Here is a 21,555-nt window from a genome sequence, read left to right on the forward strand (position 1 = left end):
CAGCCCGAGCCCAAACGTCTAAACTGCAATTTTACAGACCTGCAGCCTGAGCCCTGCCACAGGTGTTTAATTGAGGTGCAGATATAGGCTATACGATGGTCTCCTCCTCATTCAGAATACATGGAATCATTATATAGTTACTATAGTGACAGCCATAGTTAAATTTGAAACACAGCTTTCATCAGAACGCCCCCTTTTGCAGTTGCTCACAGCTTTCACAAATGGAATTTTTTATGTAAATTTTTTTGAATACTAAGAAAGAGAAATCTCTTCAACAACAGTCAAAGTTAAACTCAAGATTAAGATATAAAAATAAGTAAAACAGACGGGAGGAAGGAGAAGAAAATCTTAATATTGTGTAGAGTTTTGATACGGCAACTAATAAACGTGTTAAATGCCTAAATGCAAGAAAAACTAGAAGCTTGGGTCTCAACATGAGATGAAAGACTTTAATTGACACTATCTACTAAAAAGACAGAAGGAGAAGATGAGAAGCATCAACCACACTATGTAATCAATACCACAAAGAAGAAAGAGACTGGTAGCAAGTCTTGTCAATGTAGCTTTAAGGCCTTCCATAGGTCAATTTATAATTGTGTATTTCTGTATAATACTGATATCTCTTAAGTTGTAAAACAAGTTTTATAAGATTTCTGCTACAAAAATGGATCTGATCATAAATAAAATTTAAAAAGTCACACCTAAGCCAAGAGGCTTTTTTTTTTTTTTTTTTTTTTTAAGTTTCAGAAAAATCTATTCAGCCATTTTCGAGCAGTGTTAAAAAAAAATACTCCCAAACGCTCTTATTTGTTCCATAAATTCCACTCAGTATTTCTGGTGCACAACTCAACACCAGCAGAACAGATTTTGTTCAAATATACTTTGGTTTGTAATAGTACTGAGGCTTAAAAATCAAGTCAAGTCTTAAGATCGGTATCGTCGGCACCTTACTGCAAGGCTACATAAGAAATTCCAGATTGTATTATAGATAAATTATTAATTAATACAATGAATTAAAGACATTGGCTGAATTTATTCCATGGTGCAACTCCACTGCGAGAAGGCAAGAGAGTTACACTAAGTCTGAATTTGGTGCCTTAATTCAAAGACACAAGGGGGCAGAGTTCTACTTAGCTTTGTGGGTTGGATTCCTCAACTTTAACACTATTAATGCTACAATTTTGCATGGAGTATCTACATGTAACTGAAAACCCACATAAGCACAAGTCTCTACCAAAAATGAATGGGCATTATTTGGAACCTCTGAATACTAGTGGGAAAGTTAAAACCCATACCTGAAAGTAAAGACAACAGGATTATAAACTCATAATAATATATAAACCTACTATAACTATCACAGTTCAGGGCTGTCAAGGATGGTTTTAGAACAAGGCAAAATCACGTTAAACTTGGGGGTTGGGGTAGGAGACACTTAAGGGGAAATAGAGCTGACGAGAAAGGAAAGTCAGCACCATCACCCCTAGGTACAACTTTCCCTGTCAGCATTGCCTGCTGACTTCTCCAATATTGAAGATACAGCTCTTTCAAAAAACTGTGGTCTAAATGATACTGCCAACACATCCATAAATTTTTTTATCCTGTCCTGCAACCCACAATGCCCAAATAGCTCTTTTTTAGGGCATTTCCCACTGCTACAGGGCAGAAATATAGGTTTCTACCCTTTTACATCTTGTTGAAGGCAACTTCCCCACCCCCCTTCTCCTGCATGGCTAGAATGATTAGATTCCAAGGTACCAAATGTTTCATGCAACTCTGTTTGGGGAATTTGCTCCTGATTAGAAATGTGCATGTCTATCTCACATATAAACACGCCCGTTTAAAACAAGATAAATGTTCTGCAAACAAACTTTCAGCTTACTCATTGTGATTCAGCTTCATAAGTATTGGAACTGGATCAGTACATCCATAGACATGTCTGGAATTAAGATATGCTATGGGGCGAACACACATTGGTCACTAGAACCCAATAGAGCGATCCCATGGAAACGTAAAAGGTGAGAGGTGATCTGTCTCATTCAGGAGCAGGGCCAGCTCCAGGCACCAGCTTTCCAAGCAGGAGCTTGGGGCGGCACTGAGAATGGGGCGGCAGTCCGTGTCCCGCAGCGGCAATTCAGTGACTGCTCCACTGCTGTTCCCGCCGCGGCAGCTTTTCGGCGGCAGCGCGGCTGCGACTGCTTGGGGTGGCAAAATTGGTAGAGCCGCCCTGTCGGGGAGACAGATCACAGGAAAGGCTGAGAGAAGCATTAGTATCAGACATCAGGCAGACTTATTTTTCCAACGATGAAGGGGAACAGAATGGCAACACACCACCTCACACATGTGAAAGAGAGCAGAATGATGGAGGGGTTTTATAGTTAAAAAAAAAAGTTATATTAAAGTAGAAGCTTCAAAATATCTCGCTATTTTTTGGCTAAGTTTACATTCTTATGATGATCCCCCAAATCAGCGCTGATTATCAGGAAAATCCAAGGGAGTTTGGTCACATGACCGAGCTGCTGAAAACTCTATGCCATCTTCCTCAACTGTGTTTTACAAGTCTATGGTGGCATAGGGTTGCCAGGTGTCCAGTTTTCGACTGGAATGCCTGGTCGAAAAGGGACCCTGACTGCTCCAGTCAGCACTGCCAACCAGGCTGTTGAAAGTCTGGTCGGTGGCACTAAGGCAGGCTAGTCCCTAGCTATCCAGGCATTGTGCTGCACCCTGGAAGCGGCCAGCAGGTCCAGTTCCTAGGCGGGGTGCCCACGGGGCTCCATGCACTGTCCCTGCCCTGAGCACTGGCTCCGCACTCCCACTGGCTGGGAACCGTGGCCAATGGGAGCTGGGGGGGGGGGGTGCCTGAGGGCGAGAGCAGCGCATGGAGACCCCTGTCCCCCTGCCAAGGAGCAGGACCTGCTGGCCACTTCCAGGGCACAGCGCGGTGCCAGGACAGGTAGGGAGCCTGCCTTCGCCCCACTGCACCGCTGACTGGGAGCCACCCAAGGTGAGCCCGTGCCCCAACCCCCTGACCCCCCCAAACCCGGAGCTCGCTCCTGTACCCCTCATCCCCAGCCCCACCCCAGAGCCTGCACCCCAGCTGGACCCTTCACCCCCTCCAACACCCTAACTCCTGCCCCAGCTTGGACTCCCCTCCCACACCCTGAACCCCTCATTTCTGGCCCAACCCCGGAGCCCGCACCCCCAGTTAGAGCCCTCTCCCCCTCTCACACCTCAACCCCCTGCCCCAGCCCAGTGAAAGTGAGTAAGATTGGGGTACAGCAAGCCACCAAGGGAGGGGGAATGTAGTGAGTGCAGGGTGGGGCCTCAGGGAAGGGGCGGGCCTAGGGTGTTTGGTTTTGTGCAATTAGAAAGTTGGTAACCCTATGTTGACACCACATGTAACAGAGAATGAAGGCCCACAGTGCGGCTGTGTAATAACAACTGGAACCAGAGTAACCTGACCAGCTCTCCAGAGGAAGATGTGTATTCAGGTGGTTTTCAGACACTGCATGAAGGAGCTGGGCCTCTTATAAAATGCTCCACATTCCAAAAAAAGAAGGGAGCCTGGAAACAGAAGGCTAAAACAGTTTCTGCTGAAATCGCCAGAATTTCCATAGAGCAGTGAAACTGTATGAAAGTTAAGGGGATTATTCTCACAGATCGGAACATTTCCAGTTTGCCAAGAGCAAAAAAGGCTGAGATGAGGAGTCATTTTCCAGGAAAAACAAAAGACCTATTTGGTGAGTTCAAAGGAGTCTCTGTCTCCATGTTTATACCTTTAATGATATGGTCATTGCAATGGCATTGTAAGTACTGACATCTAGGACATCCAAGAGGGAGGCAATGCAAAATCTACTTCTCAGGTTGTCTTCTATATTCAGGTATGACTGTAGGGTTCAGTGTGAATATCTGAGGCCCAATGGTTATTCTACCTATTCAGAGCTAATTAACTGTCTTGATAAACATGCCAGTAACACAGCCGTACTGCATTTCGCACACTTTCCCACACTTTTTTTTTTAAATAGTGTATCAGACACAGAACTAGAACTTGGCACTGCACTTCTGAGATAATTAAAGTCTTTCAGCCTATTGGCTTTTTACATAACCCAAGATATGTTATAATTATACAAATACACTGCCTATCAGGCTTGATCACTTATGACATGGCTTTGGTACTATCTCCTATTCTATTGTATAGTCTGTGCTGTACTAATAAGCTGTAATAGTGATACTTAGCACTTTGAAGATATAAGGATGGAAATATAAAAGTGCTTTGCCAACACTGGCTAATTAATACTTAAAAGATGCCAGTGAGGTAGGCAGGCTGGTAAGCATTATCACCAATTTACAGATAGGCAAGTAGATATGATGAGGTTCAGCAATCAGCTTAACAACAACAAATACTGTAGTGTGTCAACAACAGTGGAAATGAGGCATTCCTGGCTTCCTGTTTCCTGCGCAGATCACTCAACTATGCAGCCACTCTAATTAATAATAGGATTTTTATTTATATAGTGCCAAGCTTGCTAGGCATAAACTCTCTGCCTGAGGAACTTACGGCCCAAATACTACATTGTTAAAAAACAGGAGAATTTCCTATAGAAAACTATCTGTACCTTTCTAGCAACGGCAGCATGTGAATCATTTTCTTAGTAGTTTTTAAATATAACACTACTTTGCTGCTGGGCCTCTATTGCAACCAATGTGCTGCTGCCTGTTAAGTTAACATTCTGTTGGAGTCAATAAAATGTTAGACTCTACCTAATAAATTCAGCAGCACAAACAGGTACCTTCTGCCTGCACGTGTCTGGCAAATTCATCTGCAGCCAAGCAGATGGTTATTACCTTCAGTTTGCACTCCAGTAAAAGTATTTACTGTTTCCCATCACAGCCCATTTCTATACTTACTTCTTAGGTTCGTCTTCCAAGAACAGCACTTTGTATAAGAGCAGCACAGTGCACAAAAAGGCCAACCTAGGAGATTAGTAGATCAAATCTGGCCTGTGGAGAAAAACGGGACAGGCATCCCCTTTGATGCAAGGGCTATAGCAGCATGTTGTTCCCCACTAAGAATTCCTGCCTGCCACTGAATGGAAGAGATTATTCAATAACTGCTTCATGCTGAGAGGATTCACAAATGCATGCACGCACGCACCCCTCCCTCCCAAAAAACTGTTCATAAACACTTGGTGGAGACCATCTGGACCAACAGAGAAATAATTAGTAGTTAGGGAGACAGACTATTCAATACCAGGTTTCAGAGTAGCAGCCGTGTTAGTCTGTATCCGCAAAAAGAAAAGGAGTACTTGTGGCACCTTAGAGGCTAACAAATTTATTTGAGCATAAGCTACTGAATGCATCCGATGAAGTGAGCTGTAGCTCACGAAAGCTTATGCTCAAATAAATTTGTTAGTCTCTAAGGTGCCACAAGTCCTCCTTTTCTTTATTCAACACCAGTTTGAGAGAGACAGGCCCCAGTCCTTCAATAACCTCTGACGTCCACTGACTCCAAAAAACAGTTTAAAAACTGGCAGAAAGTGCGAGACTGTTGCCAAAGGATTTTGTGCCAACTATATTCCCACTTACCAATGAAAGCCCAGCCTGAGAAGTTTCACTTTACAGTAGGATAGCTCTTCCTACATATTAGGATACTAATCATCCAGATTAACCTTGAAGGATCAGGGCCTGATTCTCCTTTCTTGCTTGTTTTACATCAAGTCGTTTTGACTTCAATGGAGTTAATGCCTCATTTAGACCAGCATGGCCAAAGAATTAAACCTTCTGTTTCTCACATTGTCTAACAAGAAAAGGGGTGGGGGGAAAAGAACATTGGTGGTAATATCCATGAAAAGATAGGCTGCTGCTTCTTGCACATAAACAGAACAGCTCACTTTCAAAAGCTAAGGGGGTATCCAAAAAGAACAGATACTCTCATAAAGCTCTTTATAGCTCTAATCTAAGAGGGCTGATAGCCCTTAACTAGATCAATTTAATGAGATTTCTGCAGCTAAGTCTTAAGAGGGACTACAGAATGCACAGCCCATAGTCCCTATAAATATCACTTTTATTCTGCACAGTGCATGCCCACATACTGCATATTTAAGGCAGAAGCAAGGAAGTGGCCCATGGCAGTGCTGAAGAGGTTTTTTTTTTAAAACCTTTTTAAAGCAGAGAAGCAGCTCAGTGGTATCTCCATCTAGTTCCTATACGGTGCCCATTATCATGCTGCCTGAGTGCCTACATAGCATTTCCAAAAGGATTGTACTCGAACGATTAGAGCACAGAAACAGCAGTCAGGACTGGTGTACTATCCTGACCCTGTCATTGACTCTCTGTGGAAACTTGACAAGTAATTTAACCTCTAGGTCTCCATTTACTCCTCTGTAAATGAATGTGCACTGAGATCTGAGAGGGTTAATACATAGTTGTACTGTATGTTTAGATCCTTGGATGAAAGACACTATTACGAAACGTTAATTATTCTTGTTGAATTACCAAGAAGGGCCCAAAGCAAAATCCCACATCAGAACATCCCTGAGCTTTGCGGTATCTCAGATCCAGCCCCACATTAGTGCAATGCATGCCTATTTCTACTCTGCTACAGCCTTACGCTTTACCACATTTGGGGACTAGTGTTTTCATATGGGTATGTCTTTGTTATGCAAAGCAGCTTCCAAGAAACACATTGTGATATTAATGTGTTTCACACTGCGTCACGAGGAGTGAAATATAAGAACACGATGGAAAAGTAAGAACACAACGGAGAGAGAGAAATGTTCAGACAGATATTTAAAAGATGTGAATAAATAGGGATGGAGGGGGGGAATTCAAGCAGAAATCTAAAAAGCCAGCAACATATGCAAATGGAAATCTGACCACGGCTTTCAGGTAATCTGCACTTAGCTGAAAGCCGAGATCCTCCCTTCCTACTGCCCTCAACAAGAACAGTCATCAGTATAGCTAATGAACTCTAATGTACGTGGGACTTCCTTTTATACTTAACAAGTCAGAGCTAGCATAGAAGCTTGTGTTTTGTGATGGTGAAGTAATGGCTAGATTTACATTGTGCTTATTAGTGAACCTTCTGAGATTTCTGATTAAGACTAGAATAGATCTTTAGATGCATTTCAGATGCCTAGAGAAGTGGATTACATGGGTCAAAATGGAAGTGCAGACAAATCAAGGATTCTATTCTGCACTTATTTCCAAGGGGTATTTTTTAGTGTAGACAAGAGTGATGCTATCCATCACCATTACTCAGATTACACAGACTGTTGCAATCTGGAGAATACCGGAGTCCTGAGTAAGAAGGAATGCGGTCCACTTAAAACAAGGAAAAGGGGAGAAACTTGCCCAACTCAAGCAAGTAAAATGTGCATTTTTTTTTAAAAAGGTGTTGACTAAAGTGTGAAGTCTTGTCATCAGAAACTGAGGTGAGGATGGTCAGGCCTTGAGGTTGGAATGATGGCAGTTGGGCTCAGCAGTTGAAGCGGTGGAAGTCGAGCTTAGCTATCAAAGCCAAGGGTCAGACCTGGAATCAGGAGCCAAGAGCAGGGTGGGACAAAGCAAGAGTAGGGCTGAGAGCAGGGCTGGAGCAGGATGAGGCCTGTGGAGTTTGTCACCACTATCAGGTAGAGGAGAATTCCAAGCCATGAGGCTAAGTTGAGCAGACAGGCGCTGTTTCGCCTCTGAGGCTTAAATACCTGCTCAAAGTCATCAGACCACCTTGCGGATTGCCTAGAGCCTAACACAGGAATGAATCATCCCTCCATGTGGCTTAATCAGGCTCTAGTTCAGGGATGACTCATCATCTCACAAGTAGCTACATGGGGCAATTTTGTCGGCATATGTTTTTCTACTATAACTACACAGGTATAACTATGCTGGAAGAATGTGCTCACATTACTTTGTTTATGCCATCTTAAGCTACTGCCTTTGTGAATTATTGCATCCAGACACCTCTGCACTTTCTCAAAATAATGGCACAACTTTCTGGGCAGATATCCCATAGTGTGATGTTCCATAGCTAGGCTCTATGCATTCTGGGACTTTTCTTGCATCGAATTGTGGGATGCCTACAGGAACCTAATGGAATTCTGGGATTTGAGGTCAAACTCCTGTGACTCCTTACCTGATATCCCAGAATTCATCTGGTTTTGGCCAGCCACTATCTCCTGGGCAGAGGAGGGATCCTTAAACAGCGAGGGAAGGAGAGTGGGGGCTGGCACGATTCGTCCAGCATCTATCGGGATCTAGGGATTTGGTATATCATGGAAAAAAACACTTTTGAGCTTAAACTTTCCAGTACAGATGCCCTTTTGATCACTCAATGGAGGATGGAGGTGGTGATTATATTAAAAACTAAGGAAGGAGAGAACTAAGGTGCGTGTCTGGCTTCCTAATTAGCAGTATCTGGCCAACATGGCAGCTCCCAGGTGGTCCTAGAAATAAAGTTATTTAACTCCCCTGATACAGTCAGTACCTGGACAGTTTTTTGTAATACAGCACATAGTATTCACTGGTTGAGGTCCCCCCTGCAACACTGTCAGGCTGGCTATCCACCTGGGTCTCAGGAGTCATTTGCAGTGCTGTCTCTGACTGCATCTTAAGCTCAGGGTTGGGTTGTCTGGAGGAATGTCTCTTCACTGGGGTATGGGATAGGCTGGGTTCCTTCCAAACTGTCCACAACACACCGGGATTCCACAGTGGCATTCCTGGTAAAAATCCAGTCCTGTGCTCCTGGGAAGCGCATGCACTGGGAGCACTGCCAAAAGTCTTGGTTTTGTCTTTATCATTTTTATAGTTCTGCAGGAGCATCTTGGCTCTGGTATGGCAGTGGACCCTATCCTGGGAGTACCCCTTCTCCCACATTTGTTCCACTAGCTGCTTGAAGAGCTTTGTGTTCCAGTGACTCATTTTAAGACAGGAGTGGTCATGCTCCTCTCCCCAGACAGCAAGTAAGTCCAGAAACGCCAAATGGGATCACACGGGCATAGCTTCTGTAATGGACTCCAGTTATGTGAACTTACCACAAGCTGGAACAGCAAAGGGGCATACCTGTGTGCGCGCCAGAATTTAAAAAGGGAGATGACATCTAGTCAAGACAACCCTGGAGCAGTGGAGGGCACACAAGTCAAAACAGGCTGATTCGGGTGTGAAGAAATGCAGTGGGGGATGGTAGCAGGTGATGTGTCTGAAGCAGGAATGTTAATTTAAAATAGGAGTGTAGTCACATAAGTCTTAAAGTGTATAACTCATCCTGGAATAGAGTTATATAGCTTCCAAAGCAGATTAATTAAAACGGGATAAAATGCTTGATAACTCAAAAACCCCACCACTTTTGGGTGTGGACACAACACAATTTATTCTGGAAAAAAATAAAGTTATACTGGGGGGCAGGCAACAAAAAACCCTTCCCACGCAGAGAAGCCCTAAGTTAAAGTTTTTCCCAGGCAAATTTAAACTGAGCAATTATCACTTACTAAGCAGATCAGGCCAGATTTCTGACCTTGGCAAGACTGCTCTTTTTAAAAACTGATCTTTAATGAATCCATCATATCAGGCAGCATCACACTGTTTCAGCATGAGGCAAGAATACCCCCTCTTTCTGCCTATTCAAATTCCTTCCACATGTATCTTGTGGCCACAGCAAGGAAAACCCTTGCTCCTGGGTGCTGCTTTTTGGTGGAGGTTGGGTCTTTGTGGCAGAGAAACACTCTTCCTACGCTATTACTGCATTCAGTCAGAGGACAGGAATCCCCACACTCAGATGAAATTTGCACTGAAATATTACACCTATTCCCACCCAAAGCAGAGTATGTGGCTGTACGTTCTAGATGCTCTTAAGGAAATGCATTCAGTATTTGACTTCGGAGACCATTCTGACTACTAATATATGCAATTGCACCCGTCTTTACTGTTACCTTGTCCTCCTACCTTTCCTTTGCATGTTTAGTCACCTACTGAATATCGTCTGCACCCTAAAGCTGTGAGATGTCTGTGGCAGATACTGTCTTTTGTTATTTGTTTGTACAGTTTCTAGTACCATGGGGCTCTGATCTTTGTCTTGGGGTCCTTAAGCGCCACTGTAGTAGAAAAAACAATTATGTGGTCAGAACTCCCACTTCCTGGAAAGAAGATCTTTGGGGCTGGGAAGGAGAGGCACAGAAGATATACACACATAAATAAGCATCCCAAACTAAATCCCTTAGAAGGCAGTGGGTTTGTCCCCAGTTGTTTTACTACACACTTACCAATGTTAAGCCAAGTCAATTATTCCCCTGCATCATTCTTTCCATCTTAGCAAAGATTAAATCTCAAGAAATTTTGCTAATGTGATTTTATTTGTTTGAAGGGAGCAAAAAGTATTGTACTCTTCCATGTAAACGTAGGCACAGTATTTACAGACACGCTGCCACTTACTGAATCTTTCGTCTTAGTACAATAAACCAAGATTGCATCACCCGCTCTTGCATAACCAGCTGGCATAGGCTCTTCCGGTGACTGGAAACTTGTTTCTTTGTATTCCTTTGCATTGCATTATCTGGAGGGGCTTTTACAGGCCTTGATGAGTAGTTCCAGACTGCTGATAGAGACACAACACGTACTGAAATTTACCAATTTATTTTCTTAATTGGAGTATCCATCATAGGGGATTTTATAGCAAGAATCAGTGTTGTATCTGAAATCAGGCAGTCAGGATTTATGAAGTACAGAATGTGTTTTCCTAAAAATGAAAGTTGAGTTTTGCAAACTATTAAGCCCTTTTTCCTCGACAGAGAAGTACCCTTTTTCAATGCATTAAAAGAGATAGCAACCCTTATAAAAGGCACTAATGACATATTCCTTTCCAAGTCTAAGGGTCACTTCTCCATAACTCTTTCCCCTCAACCTCCCTGCTACCTTAAACACAGCAAACTATTCATGGCTCCCCCAGACCCCCTCATCCTAGGGGTTCTGTGACTGACTGCTCCTGGTTCTCATCCCACTTTGCTGACTGCCCCTTCAAAATATCTTCCTGTTCTCAGAGATTTGTCTTAGGTTCTCTTCTTCCCCACCACTGTCTCTCGACACTCACACTGAGGAGAACCTACCTCATAGACAAGTCAGATTGGAAGGGACTGGATAGGTCATCTACTCCAGTCCCTTGCACTGATGCAGGACTAAGTATTAGATAGACCATTCCTGACTGGTGTTTGTCTAACCTGTTCTTAAAAACTTCCAATGACAGATTCCACAACCTCCCTAGGTAATTTGTTCCAGGGCTTTATTACTCTTACCATTAGGAAGTTTTTCCTAATGTCTCACTTAAATATTCCTTGCTGCAATTTAAGCTCATTGCTTCTTGTCGTGCCCTCAGTGGTTAAGGAGACCAATTTATCACCCTTCTCTTTACAACGTCTTACATACCTAAAGACTTATATCTCCCCTCACACATCTCTTTTTCAAATTAAAACAATATTTCCTTGTAGGTCATATTTTCTAGATCTTTAATCATTTTTGTTGCTCTCCTCTGGACTTTCTCCAATTTGTCCACATATTTCCCAAAGTGTGGTGCCCAGAACTGGACACAATACTCTAGCTGAGGCACTATCAGTGCTGAATAGAGTGGAAAAATTACTTCTCCTGTCTCTTGCTAATACATCCCAGAATGATATTTGCTTTTTTTTTTTATTTGCAACAATATTACATTGTTGACTCATATTTAGTTTGTGATCCACTATAACCCCCAGATCCTTTTTTGCAGAACTCCTTCTTAACCAGTCATTTCCCATTTTGCATTTGTGCAATTGATTATTCCTTCTTAAGTGCAGTACTTTGCATTTGTCCCTATTGAATTTCATCCTATTTATTTCAGACCATTTCTCCAGTTTGTCCAGATCATTTTGAACTTTAATCCTATCCTCCAAAGCACTTGAAACCTCTCCCTCTCCCAGCTTGGTATCATCCGCAAACTTTATAAGTGTAATCTCTATGCCATTATCTAAATCATTTATGAAGATATTGAATAGAACTGGACACAGGACAGGTCCCTGCAAGCCTCTACTCGATATGCCCTTCCAGCTTGATTGTGAACTATTCATAACCACACTCTGAGTATGCTTTTCCAACCACTTGTGCACCCACTGTGACATGTCATAAGCATATTTTCATAAAGAATATGTAATGATATGAATATGACAACAGATATAGTTTATGCAAGATGGCTCATGTGAGATATCATTGGAAAGGTTATGATTTACTGAATGTGATTTTCCAATTTGTATACATGTATCATTTCTGTATCTGAAGTTAAGAATATTGACTACGTATCTGTATTTCAACTATGCTACTTTGGGTGATGTCCACTGCTAACAATTTCAAGTACAACAATGGAAAAGCCAGACAGGGCAGATGGCCCATCAGTGAGGACAACAGACTGAAAAGCTTGGTCTTCCTGTGGACGCTCCATACTGCCACTGACTCATGGATGCTGTGATCCTACAGAGTCAGGTGGTCTTGTCACCTGATACTAAAACTTTATCTGGGACTTCTTGTAATTTTCCACTGTAAGGAAAGGAGGGTCACACTAGGAAACAAAGGACTCCTGCCTTATGCAAATACTATTTAAGGGTGGGGAATGAGGTAATCCAGGTTGGCAGTTCTCCCCTGCTTCCCCACCCAAGATGACTGCTGGAAACAACTAAGACTGAACTGAGGGAAAGAACTGGACCCCGGCTGGAAGGGCATCTGGCCTATGAAGAAGATTATTAGAACCACATTTAGGGTGAGAATTTACATGTAACCAGTTTCTTTAGTGTATTAAGCTTAGTTTGCGTGCTATGTTTCATTTTCTTAGTAATCTGCCTTGTTCTGTCTGCTATCTCCTTAACTACTTAAAATACACCTGTTATAGTTCATAAATTGATTTCTGGTTTACAATATAATCCAGTTTATGTTATTTCTGACTGGGAAGGGGGGCAAGAATTTGTGCATACCCTCCTCCACATTGAGGGAAGAGGCAAATTTCATATAATTTTGGGTTTGTACTACCGGGGTGGGAGGATATCTGGGTGCTGTGGCAAGCCCCTTAAGCTGAGCCTTCCCAGAGTGGATCTCTGTCTCTCTGTGTAAGCTGGGCGTGGCCCTGCCTGTGTGCATGGCTGGAAAAGGCTGGGGAGCTTAGCCCAGCAAGACCAGGTAACAGGGGGCCCAGGCTGGCAGAACAGCCTGCCTCAGCGGCGTCCCAGCACACCAGGTGACATCCCAGGGGGTCCAGCCCGTCACGCCCACCTTATAATAGGTTGGTCTAGGCTATATTTCTCTAGGTTGTTTTTGAAATGGTCATGTGAACCAGTATCAAAAGCCTTATTAAAGTCAAGATATATCATATCAACTGCTCACTGCCTCCTCCTACATCCACAAAGTTTGTTACCCTGTCAAAGAAGGGTACTAGGTTGGTTTGACGTGATTTGTTCTTGACAAACCATGACGACTATTATTTATCACCTTATTTTCTTCTAGGTGCTTACAAATTGATTGTTTCATTATTTGCTCCATTATCTTTCCAGGTATCGAAGTTAATCTGACTGATCTATAATTCCCTGAGCTGTCCTTTTCCCCCTTTTATAAATAGGCACGATATTTGCCTTTTTCCAGTCCTCTGGGATCTCTCCCATTCTCCATGAGTTCTCAAAGACAATCGCTAATGGCTCAGAGAACATTTCAGTCAGTTCCTTAAGTATTCTAGGATGTATTACATCAGGCCCTGCTGACTTGAAAACATCTAACTTGTTTAAGTAAGTCTTAACTTTTCTTTTCCTATTTTAGCCTCTGATCCTATACCATTTATACTGATGTTCACTATGGTAGTTGTCCAATCACTGCTAACCTTTTTGGTGAAAACAAACAAAAAAGGGCATTTAACACTTTGGCCATTCCTGTGATTTCTGCTATTTTTTTGCCTCCTCATAGAGTAACAGGTCTACCCTGTCCTTTGTCTTCCTCTTGCTTCTCATATATTTGTAAAATGTTTTCTTGTTTCCCTTTATGACCCTAGCTAATTTAATCTTGCTTTTTGTCTTGGCCTTTCTAATTTTCTTGCGACATGTTAGTGTTATTTTATATTTATTTTTCATAATTTGACCAACTTTCCACTTTTTGTACAACTTTTGTTGTTTGTTTGTTTGAGGTCATTACCTACCAATTCTCTGAGTTTGCTAAAGTCTGATTTCTTAAAGTCCATTGTCTTTATTCTGATGTTCTTCCACATCTGCTCCTATAATCTCATTAACATTGTACTGAAAACTCAAACCACTCCCAACCTCCCCCTTCCCATCTATGCTGACATCTTTTCACATCTTTCTGATACAGGCTATCCCCTTCCCAATCTTCCATCAACAGTGATCTCTCTATTGCACTTCTGGTCACTAAGGCTTTCAAACATGGAGCACTCTCTGACTCTTCCTTTCCCTTCTTTCCTCACATCCAGGCTCACACCCAACCTTTTGGTTTCTCCCTCTGTGACATTTGTACAAGCTTTCCTAAAAACTCCTTATGAAGGATGAGAGATATTTCTGTATTATTTTTAATAAACATGGGATGTGATTCAGTTTCCCCACTCACTTCTGTATTGCTACTTACTTGGTATGAAAGGGTTAATTTATTTTCAGAAACAGGAAAATAAATGATGAACTGACTAGGTGCAGGTCATGTAGACATGTATGGGTTGGTATGAATGGACAAGTAAGAACTGTCAACATAGGACTGGAGCTACTTCAGAGATACAATGGAGACCAATGTCCAGATCATTAACTTTAAACAATGGCTGCCCAAAGGGACCTAATGGATGTGATGGACAATTACCAGTCTGACTACAACGCTTCCCCTACCAGAATGCAGGGGGAGGCAGCACATGTGACTGGGGCTTGAGACAAAGGACTAAGTTGTTAGGAAAGCTCGTAAAAATCCTGCTCTCTCAGTGGAAGGGAACAATTTAATCTGGGAGGGCCAAGGCCAGAAAGTTTGTGGCAAGCGTGTAATCGGTCTATCAGATCAGGGCAAAGAGGAGCAAGGAGAAATTTGCAAGTTAGCGGAGATGTGTTTAAGCTTTGCTTTCCATTGAAACCCTAGGTCACTAAATGCTGTATTCCAGCTGACTGATAAATAAGGTCTTGTTTTGAAAAGGATGCCCTGTGTCACTGCCAACATCTGCTGATTGTATAGCTCCTAAGAGGGTAGGTCTCCAACAGGGGTCCAAGTTCCTTTAGACCTGCAGAAGGTGGTGCTGAAGCCAGGGACTCAGCCTCAGAGTAGTGGAGTCGGGGGGCTCCCCCCTGGAGCAAAATGGAGGGCCAGGGCCTAGCACTAAGAAGCAATCTTTCTGCAAATGTATCCATGCCTTGTGGATCCATGAAATCCCCCACTGCCAAAAGCTAGGTTCATGCCCTATTTCTCTCTTGCTGGGTGGATATAACCTCTTCCTCTCCAACTTCCCTGTCATCTCTCCCCTCTTCGACCTACCCAACAAGCCATCATTTACAAAGTCATTACAGTAATTCTATGACTTTTAATCTTGTAGGAATAGTCTTTCAAAACTCCCAGATGCAACTGAGTACTTAACCCTCTTCTATATGCCATTTCATGCTCAAGAGCACAGCATTAATAGCGCCGACACATTCAACTCCCAGCTCTTCAGCCACCCTCCTTAGTTCTTATTCTAGAACTGGGACCAAACCACAATATTCAGATCCAGACCCAAGATTTCTCCAAAGTTCCATGGTGTTCAGATCTCGGGTTTTGATTTGGCCCATAAGAGAGGCTAGGGTAGACATGCAACATTTGGATCTAGATCTTAACTACAGAGAAGGAGAGAATATTTGGATTGGAGTTTTTGCTTAATGTCAATCTCCATTTTATTTAGCAGGAGCCAAAGAGAAATGATACAGCTGCAATTGTTTCTAATTGTATGACTTAATCACAACTACTCCCTTTCCACCGAGGCCAAATCCCAAAATGAAGTTGACCTTCAAGTTACTGCTGACCCTGAAGTTACTGCTTAACGTTCTGCCACTGAGAGTGGCTGAAACTAATGTCTCAGGTAAAGTTAAAAGAGTGGAAGGCGTCACAAACGGCAAACAAGGAGCAAGGCAACTGAGCTACAATATATTCACAAACTACAAAGTTAATGCAAAGAACACCCAAGGCCACAGTTATCTGAAGTGCATCATTGCATACAGCAGCCTGCCCTTCTTAATTCCCTCAGAGCCCTTTAAACATAACGTGACTATTCTGTGGTGCATGGTGGGGGACAGACTGTGCATTTTAACAACGGAAGGATGGAACATCGGTATTTATCAGCAAAATAAATCCATGTGGGATTAGATGGTTCGGGAGACTGGTAATGTAATAAGGAACTTTTCACCCCTAAGGGGCAGCACTTCCAGTTTGTCCATGTTATTAAATGACCTAGAGGAAGAACATCAAGAAGAGGATTGAGGGCCACTGGCAAGCCAGTTTGGCAGAGTTGGCCTTCCTTCTGCCTTACACAATATCTGATCTTGCAGAGAAGTGTTCGCGTTTCAATCAGCTTCAGCTGGCATCTTTCACCAGATCCTTCTTCAGAGGAAAAAAAGAACATCCCCCCTTTATGAAGAACGTACATTTCCTTTGGGAAGCACAGATAGCTGCAAAATTAATGTCTGATTGCATCCCACTATCACAACAGCACCTGCTGATTCTCAATCCCACCAACATTTGAATGGAAGACACTACTGGACACTTCTTAGCGTGGAAACTCAGATCCTCAGCAGCATATTAAGACATTCTGCAAAGCAGTTTTAGTTTCTTCTTATATGATCTTTAATAGTTAATTTAAGTCATTCATTAGTTAAATGTGCAGAGCCACAGGGCTATGTTCTACCCTCAGTTATATTGGAGTAAAGTTGGAGTTAACTCCACTACAGTCAGTGGATGTGCACATGGAAAGAGCTAAAGTTTTGGCTCATTTTCAAGAGAGAAACACTGCTAAACACAGCAAGCTAGACAGTTCTTGGCATGACCCATCATGGCTTGTATAAAATATCTTTTGATTTACTAGACAATGCTATTTCCTTTTTGCCTGATTTATTAAATGACCTTTTAAAGTCTTGTGGATTTAAGACAGTTATTTTCCTTCTGCCTGTTCACAGACTCGGAATTTAGTAACAAAATTAGGGCCAGATAATAGAGAACATTTTTAACATTACCAAAATGGGGAAGTTGCCTATAGTTCTAGGAAATACAGATTAACCTCAAAAAGCAATTAGTGGATTTCAAAAGATATTTAGGGTCATTTCTTTCATTGAACCTCTAGCATATTAATCTTCTTCCTATTAGAAAAACAGAATTAGCCTGTATAGGGAATGGCAATTTTTCTTTACCCTGAAGATTGTGGTTAAACTCTTAACTGGACAAAATACAAATACTGGGAATAGGACAACTATAGATAATCTGAAAATGGCTACATTTATATAGCACGTGTACACTTGTTTTTGTCTTCAAAGAGCTTCACAGACATTAACAAATCCTCAGCACCACTGCAATATATGAAGTTATGAGCCCCCTTTTACAGATGAGGCACAGGGAAAATGACTTGCACGAGGTCACCCAGCAGACTAGTGGCAGACCCAGGAATAGAACCCAGGTTTCTTGAGTCCCAGTCCAATGCTCTATCTACTAGGGGAAACTACTCCCAATTCAGGAGTCTGCCTCCCAGCTTGGTACTGTGACCATATCTATCTCTGAGAAATCAATCAACATTTGACAACTAAGCAAGATTTTTTCCTATATCCATGTATTTAAGTAACACACTAAGTATAGGAAGGGAAACCAATACTGAAGTAACAAATGGCAAATGAAAAGATTACACAATGATGCCATTGTATGCACAGTGCCAGAATACAAATATTGTACCTATACCCCCCGTACACAATATTTTATGATAAACAATAACCACCCTGGGGTTTTCCAAAGGTTGTAAGGGCAATTCACTCATTACTGTGACTTGGGTGCTTCATTCCCTTTGGTTCCTTTGAAAAAGACCACCCTAAAAGCACAGAGCTCTATGACAGCGGTTTTCAAACTTTTTGAGCTGAGCTCCCATTCCTATCCCCCTTTGAGTTATAATTTTTGGTTGCACCCTTTAACCCAGACAAAAATAGACATATGCAAAAGTATGTTTGATAACCTACTCATACACCTAACAGAGACCTTAACAAACCTCAAGTAAATTACCTACACCTGTAAGTTTCAAGTACACAGATACTTTAATGTGAAGGGTGTGCCTGTTTCTCTGCAGACAGTTTATCAATTTGTGGGGAGATTTTTGAAACTGACACTGAGGTTGTCCTCTACTTCCAGTCTCGAATGGTACTTTGTCTTTAGCACAGCCAGCGCAGAGAATCCGATCTCATACAAATAAGATGAACCTAACGATAAAAGAGCTTTGATCGCATACTTTGACAAAGCTGGATATTCTGAGCCAACTTTCAACCAAAAATCCCCCAAAGACTGTTTTTTAAAAATTGAATGGCCAGTGTCCTCCCACTCTGAAGTTCAATCAGCTTCTTCTGAATGTCATTTGAGAGATGAGACAAGGTCACTGCCTCAGCTACAAAAGGTAGAATAATCCAGTCATTCAGGGAGGGGCGCATTTCCTTCAGGAAAATATTTATCCAAACTGGCTCTGAGAAAAGTTAAGTGATTCTTGATTGGCTCCACAACACTCAATAGTTCATATTCTGTTTCATCAATAGCATGCGTTAACAATGGAAATGGAACTCTTAAACCAGTTTTGACCTTTGTTTTCCAGAGATCTTGCTTTCTCTTGAATGCTAATATCTTGTTGTGCAGGTCAAAAATAATACTTTCTGGTACTATTTTCTGGTTTGGTAAAAAATATCAGTAAGGTAAGCCAAAAGCAAAAGCCTGTAGGGATCATACAGTGTCTCTGCAGTGCTGAAATTCAAATCCACTAGAAAAAGTCAAACTTTGTTTCTAAGTTCATAAATGCACTGCAATACTTTCTCCCTGGATAGCCACCTGACTTCCGTGTGAAACAACAAAGCCTTGTGCTCTACTCCTATTTCTGCACAAAGCATTGTGAAGAGACGACGTGCCTTTGTGGGCTGCGTCTTGATAAAAGTTCACAATTTTAATAGCAGACCTCAGAACATCAGTAATTTCCCAATCCATGTTTTGAGCTGTAAAGGCTTCATGGTATATCATACATGATATATGTGGAGCAATTTCAAACACTTTGGCTTTTAAGCCTGCCCTATCTCTAGACATAGAAGGGGCTCCATCCATGCAGAGTCCGATGCAGGCTTCCCACTTCAACTCATGAGAAGTTAGGAAGTTGTTTAAAATGTTAGATCGTTCATATCCAGTTCCATGCATCTTAATTGGCTTGCAGAACAAAAAAATCTTCCTATATCGATGCTTCACGAGAGTACCAAACGTAAGCACTTTAGATATATCTGTTGCTTCATCCAACTGGACTGCAAATAAACTAGACTGCAATCGAGAGATCAGCTATGCCTTGATATTTTCTGACATGTCAGAGACTTGAAGGCTGACCGTGTTGTCTGACAGCAGGATCATTTTTGACTTCTCTGCCACACAGTCACCAAGCGAATGTCAATTGCTGCTGGGAGAATCTGTTTTTCCCCCAGTTGTATAAGGCTTTTTCACCATGATGATATGAAAAAATATCAAACTCACCAGCACAATAAGCACTACACAACAGCTTGTTGGAATGACAGGATAGGCTATACTAAATGGGAAGGCAGGAAAGGTAGTTGTCGCTATAGAAATGACATTGGCTTATAATTAAACACAGTATAACATACTCTTGCATACTGCATCAGCAACATTGTATTGGTCCATGCTACTTAATTCACAATATTACAGAAATTGCAGATTCTGCAATACTAGGCTTGCACCGTAATGTTGTCAGCTGACAGCTGGGCTTCCCACTGTCAGGCCTGGGCAGTTGGGGCTCCCGCTGTCAGCCCAGGACGGCTGACAAAACTGTGGTGGAAGCCTAATATTGCGGGATCCGCAATTACTGCCATATTGCAAATTAAGTAGGGCCTTAAAAATAATTTTAAAAAAAGTAAAAAATGTCTTGCGCATCATGCCCTCCCCCCCGGAACATTCCTGCATGCCCCACAGTTTGAAAACCTTTGCTCTATAGGGTGTGTGTGTGTGTTTGTTTTTTCCAACTCACTTTATAACCATATATAACTGCATTGTTTTGACGATTATGAGTCTGTTTACTTTGCAGGATCATGTCTGTGCCCAGATGCGATCTCATTTAACAGCAACCCTGCCACCAAAAAGGTGATAGTGCCCAAAATGTGTGAGATGCTGTACAAACACCTCTAGAATAAAAGGATGTATATTTAGATGTTCACACGCTTCAGGGATGAGCACAACATATGCTGCACAAACCCACAGGAAGATGCAATCCCAGCCCCGAAACACCTACACTCTAATTTCCTCTATACGTATAGATGAGCTTAGACAACGGAGGACATCTGAGACCAGATCACCTTTGTTGATACAGCATTTTGGAGGCCATGGGAGCAAGCCTCCCAGCCCAGGTCAACAGACTTGGGCTCGCAGGACTTGCACAAGCACTATGAAAGTAGATGTAGACAGTGTTCTGAAGTTGCGGCTTGGGCTGGAGATCAACCTCTGAACCCCCTCCCGCACCAGGCTTCAGAGCCTGAGCTCCAGCCCAAGCTGCAGCTCCAAAGCGCTGTCTATGCTGCTATGTTTAGCACACAGGTGTAGTCTGACTGCTGTATTTGTGGGGGGGGAGGGGCACGCGCTCCAGCCAGGCCAACCGAGTCGCTTGGGTGGGGCAAATTCCGCACCTGCCTGAGGCTTGCAGTGCTAGGCCCGCTGTGGGGTTACCGCTGCCCCAGTGTTTGTTCGGGACTCACACACGGACCCTGAGGGCTCCGTGTCCATTCCTCTTTGGTTAAGTGGGTGTAGCTTCTGATGCCAAAACATGCTGAGTGGAGCGGTGTGTGTGTGTGTCTACACATGCGTGCCTGTGTGTGTCCCTGAGGGCGAGAGAAATGCGAAGAGTGTGAGAAGGGCTGACCCAGAAACACATGCGCCCGAGTGCGTATACACAGACACCGCCACCACCCCCATCTGGCACATGCTGAAGCCAGTTCCTCTGGCTCGCTGGCTCTCTCCCTGTCTGGAGTGGCAGGTACTCCTCCGGCTGTGGATTACTGAGGCTGACTGGGGTGGGCAGGCTGACTTAGTGGGGGAGCCCCAGCTGCTGTGATGAAGTGCGGGAGCTGCGGAAGCTCCGGCACTGGCTGCTGCGAGTACCTGGACTGGATGCCACCGCTGTATTTCATGGTGCAAGTGGATGCCACATGCTAGGCTCCCACTTCCCTGCCGCACTGCACAGAGACATGCAGCAGCGCGGGCTCCACTAGGACCACCAAACAGCCAGCACCCCAGGCTGCTTGGGGGTGAGGAGGAAGAAGTCAGGGATCAGAGGGGCTGCTGGAA

The 21,555-nt window shown here is 43.0% G+C and overlaps 1 protein-coding gene and 2 long non-coding RNA genes across 6 annotated transcripts in view; 2 read left to right on the plus strand and 1 right to left on the minus strand.

Moving 5' to 3' along the window:
• Positions 1-21,555, minus strand: part of ITPK1 (inositol-tetrakisphosphate 1-kinase) — a 229,763-nt gene that overhangs the window by 34,123 nt on the left and 174,085 nt on the right. The window lies entirely within an intron of this gene.
• The window catches only part of LOC119566456, a 42,252-nt gene continuing 23,979 nt past the window's right edge, over positions 3,283-21,555 (plus strand). The window contains exon 1 of the long non-coding RNA XR_005225591.2: positions 3,283-3,737. This is a non-coding gene — a long non-coding RNA (uncharacterized LOC119566456). The remainder of the gene's footprint in view (positions 3,738-21,555) is intronic.
• On the plus strand, positions 13,716-17,123 carry LOC122466176. The gene is made up of 2 exons (XR_006291493.1): positions 13,716-13,775; positions 15,899-17,123. It is a non-coding gene; the product is annotated as an uncharacterized LOC122466176 (long non-coding RNA).

The sequence above is a fragment of the Chelonia mydas genome, chromosome 6 (genome assembly GCF_015237465.2).
Source record: "Chelonia mydas isolate rCheMyd1 chromosome 6, rCheMyd1.pri.v2, whole genome shotgun sequence".
Lineage (NCBI taxonomy): Eukaryota > Metazoa > Chordata > Testudines > Cheloniidae > Chelonia > Chelonia mydas.